Consider the following 18,244-nt stretch of genomic DNA (forward strand, 5'->3'; position numbering starts at 1 on the left):
CACAGGAAAGACAGAACGTAAATTGAGGAAAAGAATTTATGAACACATGTACAACATTAAGAAAAGGGAAGAAAAAACCCTGGCCCCAATACTAAAACTTAGAGCAGCTAATCTATAGACATTCCCTGTTTGGATTATTGATGTGTTCGTGGAATTAGTTGTTTTTCTTATTATTTCACAAATTTCTAAACATTTTACTGTGCATTATTCATTTATTCACATATTCTATATTTATTATTGACACAGAAACATTTGTTTTCTTTAATATCTTAAAGTGGTAGTTATGTGAGACATTAGAATTTTAGTATTTAAGTGTTTTCCATATTCCTACTTGCATTCAAGTTGGTTTCATTTTTGTTGCAATGAAGGTTTTTTGACACTGGATGGCAGTGTAGGCCAATTACATATTATGGGTCTTCTGTAGTCTGTAATAATTGCACTTTTTGTAAATATCAGCCTTTTCTACTTTAGTAGTCTTTGTGGACTGTATCATTCACCGTCATTTTTTATTACCATGAAGAATTTTAGGGGGGCTGTATTTACTGCAAAGTTTATTCTACCTGTGTGAATCTTATTATCATGTGGGGGAACTTCACTTGCTTTCAGCATGACAACTGTACAGTTACCTTTTAATTGTTTCTTAAATTTTTACAGGATTGGTGATTCAATTTTAGTTTTGGAGGGTGGTGATTCAATTATAGTTTTGGAGGGTGGCGATTCAATTTTAGTTTTGGAGGGTGGCGATTCAATTTTAGTTTTGGAGGGTGGCGATTCAATTTTAGTTTTGGAGGGAACACAAATGTATTTAAGGAACTGGACGATTTTTTGCTGTTACATCTGAGGAAGTCCGATATTGCAGGATGAAAAACGTGTGATCCAGTTAATGTGTTTAATGTATTTATTGTTTTTTTAGTTACAATATTTCTTAGTTTGCTGAATAAAGTTCTTGTGACTCCACTTCCTTCTGCATCTCCTGGTTTTGGTGCTTGGCAGTGCCTTTGGATTTTTTGGTTATTTTAGCAGGTTTTCACTTTTGTTTTTTCATTGGGACTGTTTTTCCTCCTTTTTCTCTGGTTGTGGTAACCGTAATGTTGGCAATATTAGCTGTGTGTGTCACTTGGCAGACTTGACTTGTAGGCCTGCTGTTTAAGGCTTATTGTCTTCCATTGAAGAGCTCATTACACATACTTACAGTCACTTCAACAAATGTACAAAGGAAGGAGATGCTAAACCCATAAGCATGTCCTTCTTTGCAGTTTTCTGTTTAAAGTTGTACTGTACATGGTTGCTATGTAGCCACCCTTACTGTCTTATCATTCAAGAATCGCAAAAAACACAGTTCTTCTTTCTTAAATAATGGAGTGGAGACCTTCTGTAACTATAATACAAAGCTACAGAGTAGACAAGCCAGCCTGTTGCTACACGATCATACTGCAACACGACTACAGCTCTGTGCAAGCGGCAGAATGGTGCCAACCGAAGCTGCAGTGCCCCTAGCAGATGTCTCTCTTTTGGAGACCACTGAGAACATCCTTCTGTTTAATATCACTGTGCATCTGTTAGCACCACAAGGGACCTAATGTAGGATATACCCGCCAAGAGGATGAATTTATCCATTTGTGCCCCCCCCAACCAGGCATGATATTTACACATAAGCAAATTTTAACTGCAACAATGTGGGATGGTCCCTGACTGCGATGAAGAAAGCAGAGAGGTTAAGCAGTATGGGTCACAACAACAATGTGGGATGGTCCACGACTGCGATGAAGAAAGCAGAGAGGTTAAGAAGTATGGGTCACAACAACAATGTGGGATGGTCCCCGACTGCGATGAAGAAAGCAGGGAGGTTAAGAAGTATGAGTCACAACAACAGACTGAAGGATTCTACGTAAAATCTGAAGTGCACTGCTGTCATGTTTGTGAATATGGGAGGACAGCTACAAGCTGAAAGGCCTGATAGTATTTTAGCCTTCTCTAGGAAAAAGATTAATATAATTCATGATCAGCCTTACTCACAGATGAACTAAGTGTCTGCCAAGGGTGCTGTTCTGCTAAAGGCAGTTTTGCACAATTTATTTTCTTAAAGAAATGCAGTGCTTTTTTACTTAAGGAATTAATATACAAGTAATTTGCAGAAAAATATGTATTTATTTATTATTCTTTGTTAACCAGGTTTGTCCCACAAGGCTAGTAGCCTCTTTTCAGAGATACCTGAGGTGGTATTTACACTATTAGGGGAAATCTGTCTGGGGTATTGGGGAACATCACTTATTCATATTGATACATGTTGTAGCATCTTTTACATCCACCTGAGCTACCACCAACTCAAGCAGATGAGACCTCGGTTGAACATCTCATCCAAAGGACGACAGACCCAGCAGTGCAGAACTAATGCCCATGCTGAACCTCTCAACTGCCTGGCATTTGGCAGAAAATATCAGTCAAGTAAAAGGCTGCCAAAAAATACCAACTGGCACATTTAAATTACAGTCTTTTTATGAGGCTCCTGCAGCTTTAAGTCAAGCATTTATTTCTGGAGTGTAGCAGGGTAAACTACAGCCAATAAGTTAATAGGGGTGAGAGTCATGTGACGTTATAAGACAGCACTAAAGATAGAAGAGATGTGAAGACATTTTGTTGACTCTGTACTTTCCAGTTTTTTAATTATTTTGTTTACTTACTTGGGGCTTTAAAATATATTTGTATAAGCTAGGTTCAGCTTTTGTTTGCTCACACTGGATTACAGCAAGAAGAAATCTTCTAAAAATGCCTTGACATGGAGTTTTCAAACTTTTTACTTTTTGCCAATTTCCTAGTATTTCTGGAAGCAACCTCAGAGAAGCTAATGATCTTGCACTTGTAGAGTAATGACATTTTAGCTGAATGTTTTTGATTAACAAATTTTCCTTCAAAAGTATCTGCATTGTTTATCGAAGATAAAAAATCTCATTTATCTTGAAAATGTAGTTATCTAGTGTAATTTAATTACATCTTAAGTTTTATATACAGCTTTGTGCCACCTGATGAATCTGTTTAAAAGATTTACATGTTGTATTCCATTTTTTAATATTCTGAGCTTTACAGGATCTAGGTATAGTATGATGGCAAAATACCTTTAGTGTAACAGGAGAAAATAGTTATACTGCAAGGGCAACAAAGTATGAAACAATGCAGTGCAGTACTGCAATAATTTTATTGAGGACTCTGTTATATATAGGATTACGTTCGGGTCTCCAATCATAACCATCTTGTTATATGTTAGAGATTTTGATGTCAAGAAATTCACTTTACTTAGGAAAATCAATAAATAAAGAAATGGCAGAAAAAGATCCCCTAGTCAAATGGCATCCAATGGAGGAGGTGCCAACTCTCTACTCCTGGTCTGAAAAGCAACTGGTTGACGGGGTACAGTGTACATGGACAATTAATTCATGGAGCTTCCTATTCACTGTGGTCACTCCTTGTTAGGTGACAACAATTTACAGAGCTTTCTGTTTCTCTGTTCTCACAAGACAAGGTATTGAAAGCCTGTGAATAATGAAATAGAAGTGCAGAAGGACAACTGAAAGCACAAAGTTAGGAATTTTTTTTTTTAAAAAAAAATGTCCGCAAGCAGTTATATATGGAGTGGTGGATCTGTCTGCAAGCCTGATGGAATACCTGCCAATGACCCATATTTTCACCACCTGGGCTCTCTCCGACAGAGACAATGTCTTGCAAAACAGTTCGCTATCTTAACGGACTTTAATTTTGCAAAACATCACTTCTATTGCTTCATATTTCTGTCTTGTCTCTATTGATACCTTGTTGAAGATTGCGGTTAGTCATTAATGCTAGACATTAGGGTTTTATACTATTTATTAAACAGAAAACACATGTGGGTGCAAAGCCTGTTTGTTTACTGTTCAAAGTGAATTAGAGTAATGTTTAAAAGTTGCCCTGTTTTTTGGGCATTACTGCCCCCCCCAACCCCTCCCCCCTTATCAACTCAAAAGCTGTGGATGTCCCTGAGTGTGTGTCACATTCTCGGATCATTGTAAAATTTGTGGTTTTCTGGTCAATTAGAGAAAGTTCTAGTATTTTTCTACCATGTAAAATCTAAAAGTATGTAAGGCAGAGGTATTCATGACATGCCTGGCTAATGCATTAGTTGAAACCTGTTTCTGTACGTCATATAAGTGTTCCCTAATTCTGTACTCAAACTTGGTCTGTTTACCTACATAGTACGCCATGCAGGTCTCACAGTAAGCTAGGTAAACTAAATGCTCAGTATCACATGTCCCTTCCGCATTAAACCAAAAGGTATTCTTTAAATCTGGATGAAGGAACTGTTTTGAAACTTCTATGTATTGACAAAAATTACAGCTATTGCATGGTTTTGCACCCTTACTTGGTTCTCTCTTAGTGCTATTAGGGTAACATAACATCCTTTTTATGTTAGTCATGTTTTTTAAAATAAGAGAGGGTGTGATACTAATACATTAGCCAGACATGTCATGAATACCTCTGCCTTACATACTTTTAAATTTTATATGGTAGAAAAATACTAGGATTACGAATAGGTTCGGGGACATTAGGAACAGAACTGAAGTAAATGAGACTAAATGGATACTTAGATTAAGAGCTGATGAAGGTAAGGGACTTAAAGTCCCTATGAAACCAGTCCTGCAAGCTAGACCACTTAGGAAATAGCATTTACCCTGGTTTTAATGTATTTATATCTGTTCAAAAGAATTATTAGGGTTACCAATAGTACATTTTCATATACTATTTATCTGTATACCTTTATATTTTTACTAAAAAGTGCTTTTGTATGTTTATATGTATATACCTTTAAGAAATGTGTTTTTATATATACATCTTTATATACCTTTAAGAAATGAATTTTCCAATGCAATTAATTGGGTGTTATTTAGTTCTCTGTAGATACGTCTGAAGCAGCAGTGGGTTACACTGTGAAAGTGCTTACATTTTTTTCTGTGTTTTTGTTTCATTAAATGGACTGTTTGAAATAGCTACATAGTGCCGTTGTAAAAAAAAAAAAAAATCTAGTCTGAAACGCACCCTGCTCAGATTGTGCATAGATGGTAACTGTAACCCATGTGTTGGCTGGGAAGGTGTGGTCCTTATTTCTTCAACTCCCCCCAACATCTCAAAGGTGTGTACAGAAGGTCACTATAGCTTTTCTAAGAGGCAGTGTACTGTTTAGAAGCAGCAGGCTGGACACTTAGTGCGACTGTTATTACCTTCAGTTTCCTCATAATCAAACATCAGACTCACATAAGACTGGTTATTTGGGGGATGGGGTGATAGTAGGGGTAAGGAGTCATGCTGTTCTATAGATCTGACAGCAACAACTTGAATTATGTTGCAGTGTTATGTTTATTCTTTCAGTTTTATCCTAGCCTGACATTAGAAAGGGCCACAGAAAGAAGCAGTCTTTTGGTGGTAGGGGTTGAGAAGGCATGCTGTACATATGTTTAATAAAAGACACATGACATATATGACTGTGACATTCAGTGCCTACATCCAAATCTAACTCCACAGGGATACACACATTCTTTTTAGGAGGGTAGGGAAGCAGGTAGTATTCCCACATATGATGTATGTATTTCTCACAAACATTTTACTGTGAACTATTATTTTGTCAGGATTCATTTATTTCGTCCTTGTCAATAAAAAATAAGACTGAAATTAATTATTTGCTCATGTTTTTGTTCAGGCCATCACTGAATTAAAATGTTAGAAAATAGCTCTAAAATGCATGTCTGAGCAGCTATAACCTCGTGGCTTAATTTAATTTGTTCCTCAGTTTTTTCGTGTTGCATTCTTGGCCTGTTAGGGAGAACTGAAAGGATGCAAGGAGTGATACTGAATTTCTTTGCTTGCTCAGATGTTTTTTTCCATGCCATCACTGGATCAAAAGGTTGCAAACAGTACAAAACTGCACCTTACATCATGTATTACCCCATGGCTCCTGGAGACCAGCCAGCCACTAGCTCCCCCAGCTTAATGTGATCCATTTATTCCAAGTTATTATAGCCTACTCTTGTCCAGTTAAATTGTGTTGGATGGATGTAGGAAGCAACCGTGAACAGTAAGACTGAATTTTTTTCGTTAGTCTTAACAAAAATCATGACTATTATTGGATCAAAGAGGTTTGGGAAGATTCTAAAATGTACCTCATAATACCTATAACCCCCATTTCTGGGGGAGGCCTAGTGACTTCAGCTTAATCCGCTTATTTCCTCTACAATTATTACAGTAACATCTGGCCCTGTTAAGGTGTGTTGAAAGGATGCTGGAAAAAGTTGAAGAGCGAGACAAAATGTGCAAAAAGTAATCTGGATAATGTGACAAGGCCGTAGTTGATGGAGGGCTGGGAAATGGACGCAGTGGGATTTGTGCTGGGAGGACAGTGGGCATCTGGCAGTCCATTTTACCCAAGACCACCCCTGTATTAATTCCCATATGTCCTGAATAGTGCATGTTTGAAGTGAGCAATTAATAACAGGCATCAATGGCGCTAAGTATCACATGCTTGAAAGAATTCAAGCAGAGGCCATAACAGCCTGCAGGACAATAACATTCCTGAGCGGTTTGTTCGTATCAGCTAAAGACACTTCCAAAAACATCAGCAGAAAAAGAAGAAACAGGAAGCAGGTTTCATCACATTCTGTGCCACTGAATCTTGTAATATCACACCACAAACATCCAAGTGTCGTAACAGCAATGCTGCTATTTTACTTTTGATTTCTTCACTTTTGTCTAATTATATTTATCGATGACCAAACGCTGGGTCATACTGTTGTCACAAAAGTATTACAGCAAGAACTAAATCTTACAAAATAATGATATACAAGAAAAAGGGTTAAAATCAAAAGCAAAAAAAAAAAAAAAGCTGGACTGTCACTTTCACTTGCAACACTTACAATACAGTCACTACTCCAACCCAAACTGACACAGCAGTCAGTGATCTTGGCATCTTCACTGACATCTTCCTCTCATTTGACCACCATGTAGCATTTATAGACAGGAAATTCTTTTATCTAGTTCATTTTGTATCTAAACCCATCTTATCTGAGACAAAAGTAATCATCATCCCTCTGTCCACAACTAAGCTCAGATTAGACTGACTGAAGAGGCCTCTAGCCTGTATCAATTCAGACACATCACACAGCCTGAAAGGCTGCAGTAGCTCCTAACTAAAATGATAATTAGTTTAAAGACCCTTGGTTACAAAGGCAGGCTTGAAGTCCTGTCCCTATACTCTGTCCCCTACAGACTCCTGCATGGAGCTTTACCCCTTGCTTTTCATGTCATTAAAAAACAACCGTAAGTATTATTTTCTAGCAAGAGGTTATCCCGTTCGATTCTAAGCTGGAGCTCCTTCTGTGTGGAGTCTACATGTCCTCCCCGTGGTCGAGTGACATTTAAAGACATGCAGGTAGGGGTGTGTGTGTGTGTGTGTGTGTGTGTGTGTGTGTGTGTGTGTGTGTGTGTGTGTGTGTGTGTGTGTCTTCTTTGAAGGGTGGGCATCAGGCTGACAACTCGGCACCGTAAAAATCCACTGCCAATCATTAGCGGACCGGACTTCCACTGTGGTGACCCCCAACTAGGAAAAGCCGAAACACACGACAAAAAACTCCTATGTCACTCAAACTAAGGATTTTAATCTCCATCAACACATAAATAAAACACATTGGAGGACGGATACATTGCTAAATGTTTACCCCATCTCTAGAACAAATTGCCTTTATACAAAGTCAGGTGACACTCTTACATCCTTCAAGACCAACTTTGACAAATTGATAGGCATCTACAAATTCATTCCTTTGCATTCTGGGAATATGGAGTACTTCATAAGGGTGGGTACTGTCAAAGTGTATATGGTCTTTAGGCTTGCTCATCTTTAATTCTTATGGTCCTAAGATTATGTTAATATATTGTTTTTCCTTAATATGTTTTTAAGGTCTTGTTGTTAGGCAGTAGGGAGTTTTCTTTGCACGTTTGCTGTCTGAACCGAAAGTGTGATTCAAGTTACTGGTTTTTCGCAGTAGACTGGTTTTAGCAGTAGACTGGTTTTTAGCAGTAGACTGGTTTTTAGCAGTACTGGTTAAGACAGTGAGCAGGAATACTGTTTTCATTCCCATGAGGTTTGCCCTTTATCCACAGTTAGTGGGTATGGAGAGTGCAAAATGGCTTGCCCCTTACAAACAAAAATATCTCCATTTTTGTGGTTAATCAATTTTTATTTTATTTTTACATATTATGCTTTGGTGTTGCAACATCACATGTTCCATCCTGCATTGCTTCATCACTGATATGAACAACTTAAGCTGGTATTTGCATTTTTATTCAAACTATGTAGGTTTGGTTTAGTTGTGGAGTGGAGTATTTTACTAAAATGATCTGCTGATACATCAGCCATGTTTTTGGTGAATTCATTGTTTCGTTATTAATAAGTATTGCATTTGATTTGATTTCTTCTTAAATCTGCCAACAATGTGGTTCTCTTCTCTCCAGAAGCCCCCAAAGTTCGCAGAAAATGGCAAGCCTCTGAGTCATGAAGGTTGCCTTTGTTTTGTTTCTTTGGTCTTTTACGGTATTGTCTAATGGCAGAGTAGATAGTCATTTTGTGAATTAGGTCTTTTAAACACCCTCAGGTCTTTTTGAAATGTGAGAAATGTTTGTTTTAACTCAGTAAACAGCCATGTTGCTAGTCTCTCCCTAACTTGTTTTGTATAGTCTTTATTGACCCACTGCCTGTAGGCCAAAAGACAGCTGCCACTGCTATCTGTTACCTAGCATATACAAGACTAATTCATGGCACACTGGCCATTCATGTAGTCACAAGGAGTATTTTGTGCTCTCACTGGCATTTTGGTAATAACAGTGACTTCAAAAGCCTAACCCCACTCATGGGCAGGGGATATGCAACTCTTGTCATGATGGTCGCCACTCACCAAAAGATTACAGGCTCCTATGCACCTAATGAGGGCTATTGCAGACCAGCTTGGCGACCAAGTACCCACCCTTAGGTTGTCCTTGCAGTGGTGACCCTCCAAGGAACTGTGGTACTAGACAGTCCATTCTGACCCTCCCCAACTACAAAACATACTGCAGACCTGTAATTTGTACCCCTACCCAATGAAAATGTTAAATGTTGAGGGCCGTGGTGGTACAGCAGTTAGAGTTGTTGCCTCACAGTAAGAGGTTCTTCAGTTCGATTCTCGGCCGGAGCGCCTTCAGTGTGGAGTCTGCATGTCTTCCCTGCAGTCGTGTGAGCTTTAAAACGACATGCAGGTAGGTGTGTGTGTGTGCGCCTTCTGTGAAGGTTGGGTGCCAGGCTGGCAACTTGACATACTAAAAAAAAAAAATTCCACTGCCAATCAATAGCGGACCGGTGATCCACTGTGGCAGCCACTAACCAGGAAAAGCCATAAGACATTGCTTACTTACTGAAAATGTTATGATGATGTCATATTTTTGCAATGTTATATATTCAGTTATATAGTCCTAAAATACAAACACTGGTAATTAATTTCACCTAAACAAAGCATGCAGCCTGTCTAGCTATCAAAACTAATGGAGAAGTAGATATATAAATATCTAGCTATCAAAGATAATGAAGAAGTAAATCTATACATACTAATTTAAAAAACTAAAAAGAGAAACAACAATACTCAAAAGCAGATATACAAAAATACATTTAAAGAAGAAAAAAACAGATCAAAGTTAAAATGAGTTAACATTAAAGTAATAATGGATAAAAGGCTTTCAGTCTGTTCCTTGAGACATGCTCGCTCCCATCATAGTAGTTCAAAGTAGCAGTTGCTCAGGGGATGCTGCTCACTTCACACAGAAGCAATAACTTTAGGTGCGGTTTGCATACTCTGAACTCGCAGTCTACTAGACAGAGTGTGACACATGTTTTTCACTAGATGTTAGTGGCTTCTCCTTTGCTGAGGTAAAGCCTCATATAGCTAATTACAAGACTAGCTGTCCTTGCAGGCCATTTTAAGCCTAGCTATTTTCCATTTTTGTGCTCAAACTAACCTATCCCATTTGGTTAGAGATTAGCCTTACTCATCCAGTGGTCAATAATTATATATTACTTCTAACAAGAATAAATGGGATCATACCATGGATAAATTTAGGAGACACATGCATGGGATAAAGCATTTAGGAGCTGCATCTGTCCATTAGTACAAGGGGCAGTATACTACTTTATTACCCAGCCACAGATCCAGTTTGCACTTGAATACGAACAGCAATGAGCTTTGTTCTACATGATGGGGAGTCTGTTCCAGAGCAACAGTATCCTCTGCGAGATACACGTCCCTCCAAACCATTCTGTTAATGTTGCAGAAGAGATTTAGATCCCTAGATCAAGTATTTCTGCGGTCATCTGATTTAATGATGTGCAATATATCCATGAGTATTGGATCGGAGGATGCCTTGTATGCCAGATGCAAGTCACCTCTTAGTAGTCTGTAGGATACAGAGTATAGTGATAGTGCTTTCACTCAGTCCACGGAGGACATATTTAGGCCTTGTATCCTTTCAGTAAGGTATCTCTGTGGATGTTGCAGTTGTTGCACGTATCTGGACAGATACATGCCAAAGGGGGCATTATATTCAATGCCTGGCCTAATGAGGGCTGCGTAAAGGGGGCTAAGGACATCCATAGATCTAGACATAATCCCTTTGTTTATAAGTTATGCAATATAGAAGGGCTTTCTTATGACAGTGGATACATGTTGGTCAAACATTAGGTCACTGTTGATATAAATTCTCAAATCCCAAACAAGTGGGTCAACTCTTAGGGATGGATTGTCAAAGTGATAGTTTCCTGGGTAGATGCCTTCCCAAATTATGCTATAATGCATTTTAAGCATGCAGTTTCAATCTATGATTTTGGCACCAGTCTTTTTATTTGGGACAAACCTTCCTGCAAGATGGCAAAGTCATTTAAGGATTCAATGACACAACTGCTTCTAGCTTGTAGTCATCTGCAAATTCTGTCAGCCAGATCTATTTGGTATTCACTTTAACTTTAGAGCTATAGATGCCGGACAGGAGAGGTCTCAGCACAGAACCCTGGGGGAATCAACTGGTGACTGCTCTCTTTGTAGATGCAGCTTCCCCTATTTTGTTTTCCTGCTTCCTATCAGTCAGACAGTTAGTAATACAGTGGGTGATGTAGAGGTTTATTCCCAGATTATTTAGCTTTTCTACTGTGCCAGAATCAGGGCTTGTGTCAAAACCTTTGTGTAGGTTGAGATATGCTCCATATACCATTTTACCTTCATCCATTGCTTTGGTGACCTTTTCAAAAAAGTACACCAAGTTGAGTAAGCATGACCTGTCCTTGAGAATCCAAACTGAGAGGGGTCCAGTGTTTGGAAGCTCCCCATGTCCTTATTGATTAGTTACATGTCAAGTCTTTCTGTGGCTTTGCAAATGAGGCTGGTCAGACTTATGGGACTGTAAATTTTCTGGGTCAGTGGAAGGTTCTCCCTTATGCAGGTGAATGACTGCAGCTGTTCTCCATTCGCTTGGTACAAAACTTGTATGCAGGCCCCAATTGAGCAGTGCTGTTAGGAGAGTGGTGAAATCGTGCATCATGCAATTTAAGATGCATCCAGAGATATTGTCAGGACCCACTGATGCAGTATGTTTAGCTTTTAATTGTGCTTTTAGGACATGGTTTTGTGCAATAGCTGGAAGCGAGCTAGTTTTGGGTATATCTAGTGAATCAGACTGAGGTGAGAAAGGGGTAGCAGTAGAGCTGAATTAATTGGCCAATAGGTTTGCTAGATCTTCAGCCTCATTGTAGGTAACATTGTTCAAAATCACCTCAATGCATTGCTGCGCTGTGCTTTTGAGTTAACAAAGATACTTAAACAATGCCTTGTGCTTGAGGCTAAAATAACCACCCAAGCCAAAGACAAATTTTACTTTGGTGGATTTTATTAAGTTCCTGATTTGTTTATTTATTTCATTGACAAGGGTTCTATTTTCTGGGAAACACCAGTCTTACTTTTGGTCAAAATTATTTTTCTTTTATTGTAAAGCTTGTTGATATTATGGTTCTACGCTAGAGGTTTGTTTCTGGTGTTTGTCCTACACTTGTTCATCTATGCAGCTGATCACATGATGGTATAGTGTGGTGGTGTACATTTCCATACATTCAGTGGAGTTAACTAGGTTTGGTGGGGATTTGAAGCTTGTCAGCATATCACTTAGGAGTAAGTAGTTTGTCTTACAGAAGTTTCTAAAGGTACCCTGGGTGGAAGGGGTCATCTCTGGATTCAAGTTTATTTTAAAGGAGGCAGCAGTATTGCCAGTCCTAACAAGTGCCAAAAGATATGCAAGGGATTTTGAAAGGATGTTCCCATACTATTAAGGACAAGATCCAAGAAGTTGTTCTCACTAGTGGGTACTACGACTGATTGATCCAGGGTATCTGTACCGACAAGAGTCCAGGGATCTCAGTGCTTGTGCAATAGTGATGGTGTAGGTGGTCTCCCTGTTTATAGTTGGGAGCATGGTGTAGGTGGTCTCCCAGTTTATAGTTGGGAGCATTAAGATCACCAAGAAAAATTATACTGGTTTTCATACGGAGTAATTCCAATTCCTGTAGGTAGACATTGAGGATTTTTTGGGACAGAGGGAGCTCTATAGCTAGCTAATATATGGTACGGGACCTTTCTGATGGTTATTTGGACATGAAGTTTTAGTACATCATGATGCTTTACCAGCCTTGACGCGAGTCTGTTCTGGATGATGACTGACACATCATCACCACTTTCTCCACAAATGTGTGGAAGGCATTATAGCTTTGCAAAGTGAGAGTGTTTTCTGCCATTTTAAAGCCTGTCACTATACTGACATCAATGTCCTCCATGGTTAGGCTTTTAAGGAGAGGTGTTTCTTGTTTCGGCTCCCAGCACTGATCAGTAACACCTTCATATTTTCCTTTGCTTGCTTTGTGATGTTGGTAGGTTTATCAAGTTGGCATAACCTAAAAAAAAGCACTATGGGGTAGACAATGTCTTTTTCAGTAATCAAAACCCTAGAGGGAACAGATGCAGGCCATCTCTGGAGAAGCACAGTGGTCTGGGGATCATATCCTTTCAGACTGAAAAATATTGCACCCCCTTCGGATGACACAAAAAACTAACCCCATTACTGAAGTAAGTTCTTTTTTGCTCATATTGCAGTAGCATCCTTGGAATGCTGTTCAATGCTAGGCTCATACCTGCTTGAGACGCACAGTCTGAGAGCTCCATCATGTCTCTCTTCATACACTTCAGGGAAGTAGACCTCAAGTCATTGTAGAACCACTTGTACTATGACAGAGCCATACTGGTACTTGCTATATAAGGACACGAGTTGTGTGTGTGATGTAACGGATCAGTGTGTGTGATCCAACAGATCCCGGCACCAGACAAGCAACTAACTGTCACTCTTTCCTTACTCCGCCTGGTAAGGGATACATCTGTGTATCTGATAATGGAGTCACCTATAACAAGAATGTTTGGTTGGTTCAATACCTACCTTACAGGCATAATAATAGTAACTGTGGAGTGTGACTAATTATGTAGGAGAACAGTGGCATGTAAAGTCCCACACAGAGGAAGTACAGGGAAGGTTTCCCTGCAAAGGTGCCATCATTGTGTTTAATTCACTCATAAATAAGTTTTTCATTATGCATCATTTGTTCATAGCTGAAGGAGCTCAAGTATGTATACTACAAGTGACTTTGGAATCAAGCTCTCAGCAGCAGTTAACTGCTAGTGTGATACAGTCTTGGAGGTTTTCAGGAGTCATGGATTTTGGATAAAAATGGCAGTAGTGGAAGACACAGAATGCAGAATTATAAGGCATTTGTATGTAAGCTGAAACACTTTATTGTTATATTTCAAAAGATACTTATGCAATTTAAAACATGGCAGCAAAACTAGCAAAGTATAAAAATTATGTTTAAAATAAGTCAAAACTCCATTAAGATGGCATTCAAAAACTCACTGATATGATACAACACAAAATGGTGAAAAAATATCAGCCAGTTGAAAAGTATTTGATTTACACTACCCAGTCAAGTTTTACCAGCAGTCTAGTACGTAAAGTATAATGTCACAGACCTATATACTTCACTAATTTGTGAATGCTGTACAGACTTAAGCCTGTCCTAATAAGACACTTGTATTAACACTGGCACAAGCCTATCTCTTAATTAAAGCAGTACTCCTCACAAGCATTTCAGTTTCTGTATCTCCAGGAGAAGATATTTACTGCAAGAATCCAAGGATTATCTGCAAGTCACAGCTACAGATCACATCACTGCATCTGTATTCCTGCTGTACAGTGCGCTATCACTTCTAGTCACTTTTCTTCTGGCTCACAAACTCCTACACAACCAAGCTTGACCAGCTCTTAAATAACTACTCAACAAACCTAAACTCTTTCAACCATGCAAAAGCTCTGCATCCCTAAATCTTACTCTAATTATGGTAACTCTATTTGCCTACACTAGGTCAAACACCTAAAGAGTTGTGTCTGGCAACATATGCCTTCAAGAATCCTACCTTTGTTTACCTAGGCTTCTTACTATTCATCTCAAATAAAAAAAAATCATGCTAAGCTTCTCATGTCACTCACCTTTGTACTCTCAAAGTAACTTACTCCATGGTTCTGATTTTTATTTTATCTAACTCTGATGGCTCACTGACCGATCTCCTGTCTGCCTCACAATTTGCCCATTTCTTATTATTTATGCATATATGAAATCTAGACACGTTACCTAACTGCTGACTTAGACAAGGTGCGTGCTTCTGATTATCTTACAAAGTGGTCTCACTATCACACACACACACAAACATCATCATCACTCACAGTGGTCACACTGTGCAAGACTACCGAGTGTTGTTATACACAGTCATCACTGTGCAGCCATAGTGACTTATTTGTGCAGTCATAGTGACTTATCTATGTAGAAAAGGGAGACTGCCACTCCTCTATAAAACAATTTTTAAGTGTATTCTTCAGACAATGGTTTGTTCATTAGAGAAAAATCAACAAAACTTTAGTCATTTTAGCATAATGCGAGTGGACTCAAGCAAAGCGTCAAGGATGACCACTCATATTTGTCTAGGCTTTGCGTTAAATAAGATGCAACGGATACTTGCTAATGTGTATACAGTACGGTGGACAAGATGCTTAGGTTGTCTACAGGAGGAGGATGATGATGATGATGATGATGTAGTCATTTGAAATGCTGCTTACTGTAGATCTTCCTATTGTAGCCAGTGTTGCAAGGCACCCAAGTTTTTCTCCTCAAGCCTCTTCTGAAAATGGGCTTTGCCTAGAAGGAATTCCCAGAAGGTAAATAAAAACTCTAAACAAGGTTTATGACATAGGGTGTAGACAATCCGCAATCAGAGGAAACCAAGGTTTCTGCTTCACAGATCATTAAGTCCTTCCAAATACACATATGCCCCGATGCAGGGATGGGGTCTACTCCTGCCATGGCATTAACACGCCCTTAACATTTGGAGATCTAAAATGAAGGACTGTAGTGTCCTGCATAATAACAGTCAGAAAATCATACGGTGTAAGGACATGCAAGATGACTGCAAAGCCATGTGGAGCATAGGCTCTCGAATTATTCCAGCAGTGGTAGGAGCATCTGGTCTAATAATAAAATAGAAAAAGTACATTTGTGTACACTTAAATATGTATCAATAATGGTAACCCCACATCGGCTATGGAAAGAAGCAATTCTGTGTATGTTAGAGGTACTGAGGAGATCATTATTGCATATAATAAAGAAAGAAGCACTAGTAATATTATATGTTAGACATTCCTAAGATATCTAATGTTTGGACAGCCAAGTATGCAGATAACATTAAACTAGGTTGTATTATTATATCGACAGAGGATACTGACCACTTTTGCACTTACATGTGTTTGTTAGCCAAACGGTTAGACCCAACTGGACTAAAAGTTAACACGGATAAATGTGTTACTTTGCATTTCGGGAAACCAATGGCTGAATATCAAATAAATGAACTTTGGCCCCTACTAGTTAAAGAAGTTCAGGTATTATTATATACAGTAATTTTAAATATAGGATTAATGTCATAAAAATTAAAACTAAAATATTAAAAAAGTTAATGGCTTAATTTTTAAGAACTTAATAATGACTGTCTTTCGAATAACATATGTTTGACCCATCACAGAGTACAAAGTGGTTTTTGCTCCTACAAAAGAGAGAAGGATCCTCTGGTTTTGGATGATATTCAAGAAAAATGTACAAGGAGTATCACTACTTGTAGAGATAAATCATATCCATTTGGACTGGAAAGTCTAGGCCTCTTTTCAATTAATTTGGGAGGTAAACTGTTTAGCCTACAGGGAGTTCTAGAGGAAGAATATCAACCTCTATTAAATACTGAATTGTTTAATACAATCATAATAACCAGATGTACATATTTAATTACAGAACTGAGGAATCAGGGACAGTACTAAGAGTCAAATATTTAACCCAGTCACTGTTTCAACTTTGGAACAGGGCTCCTTTACATATGCCACAGTCTTCTTCGCAGATGTTCAAAAAAATAACTTGATACCTGGTTGAACCCCAGGGTATATACATTTGCTGAGGAGTCTGTGTTCTGAATGGCCTTTGGATTTTATGCAGGAATTAACAAAAACACATCCTGTATGGAACCAGATAACATCCCAAGCCGTGTTCTACATGGGTTAAAACAGGAGTTAGCAACACCAATGGGTACCCTTTTCAGTCACAGCCTAAGTACTGGCTTTGTACCAGAGAAATGGAAAACAGCTACCATTATCCCCTTGCACAATGGGGGTGCATCCACTGATGACAGAAACTATAGACCCATTAGTTTAACCAGCCTTATCTGCAAGGCCATGGAGTGACTCATCATGGACCTTATTAATAAAGAAACCAGAAATCTCCAAATGCTTTACTTCACCCAGTTTAGCTTTGTCAAGGGGAGGTCAAGTCTGTTGAACTTGGTGGACTTCGAGACAGTAAAAGCCCTAGACGATGTCAAATCTTTGCACACAGCCTACCAAGACTAAGCAAAGGCTTTCAACACAATCCTCCAACTCGGGCATCATCAATAAACTCTCCTAGTTGGGTATCAACCCATATACTGTCAGGTGGGTGGTGAACTGGCTCACTGATGGAACTCATACAGTTAAATTAGGGGACTCCCACCTCCTCTAGCAAATCCATAACCAGGTCTGTGGCTGACCAGGTTTACTGATGACTGCAAACTGGGAGGAGTCAGAGACCCCAAGAGATGTTAACATCTTGTAAGAGGGACTTACACAGACTAATGATTGGTGCCAAAGTCATGATCTTAAACTAAATGCAAAGATGCATTATCAATCCCTTCAGCAATAGCGATGCTCCTGCAAGCTACCATGTCAATAATAATACCCAAAGCATGCATTCAGTGGTGACAGATCTGGGCACACATGTTGACAGCAACCTTACCTTCGATCAACAAGTCTCCACAGTGTAAGAAGAGCATATTGCTCATCTCATAAGTAAGGCATTGCCTCCAGGAAAAACAGGTCGTAACCCCCTGTACTCTTCCCTCATCAGGCCAATAACATAATACAATGTTCCCTTTGGTATGTACCTTTCCAAGCACCTGCATAATTGGAAAGACCACAAACATTCCTTACCAAAAAATTCAGGGCCTCCAGCATCTGTCGTATGTGAACAGACAGAAATCATTGTAACCTTACTCTGTGTCATACAGACTGCTCACAGGCAGCCTGTGCCTGGCGTATAAAGTAATCCCTGCCCCTGCTTTAATGGAAATACTGCACATTTGCAAGTCTAACGGCACACGGGTCACTTGCTCTAAGGACCTTAACCTGGTATGCGACATCAACTAAACCTGCTGGAGAGACAGAGTCGTCTCCCAGAGGTTGCCTCACATTTGGAATAGGCTTCCAATTCAGCCTCTCAATGATCCTATTTAAGCGCAATCGGGACAATTGGATACAGTTAGGAGTACTTTTCAAGTGCCGTCTTTCTGATCTTCTGATATAATTTTAACCAGAGTTCCTATCTCCCTCTGTTTGCAGTCACTCAGGTAAATGCTAAAGGCTTATTGAAAACAGCAGTAACATTTCAACAGAAATCTGGCCAAATTACTCTTAGACAGTATAAGGAGCACATTGGGTC

At 39.0% G+C, this 18,244-nt stretch overlaps 1 protein-coding gene across 5 annotated transcripts in view; it reads right to left on the reverse strand.

Moving 5' to 3' along the window:
- LOC122789926 (cationic amino acid transporter 3-like) overlaps window positions 1–18,244 on the reverse strand; it is a 184,484-nt gene that overhangs the window by 126,303 nt on the left and 39,937 nt on the right. The gene's annotated exons all lie outside the window — the stretch shown is intronic.

Source organism: Protopterus annectens, chromosome 15.part0 (assembly GCF_019279795.1).
Source record: "Protopterus annectens isolate FY-2018-M chromosome 15.part0, PAN1.0, whole genome shotgun sequence".
Lineage (NCBI taxonomy): Eukaryota > Metazoa > Chordata > Ceratodontiformes > Protopteridae > Protopterus > Protopterus annectens.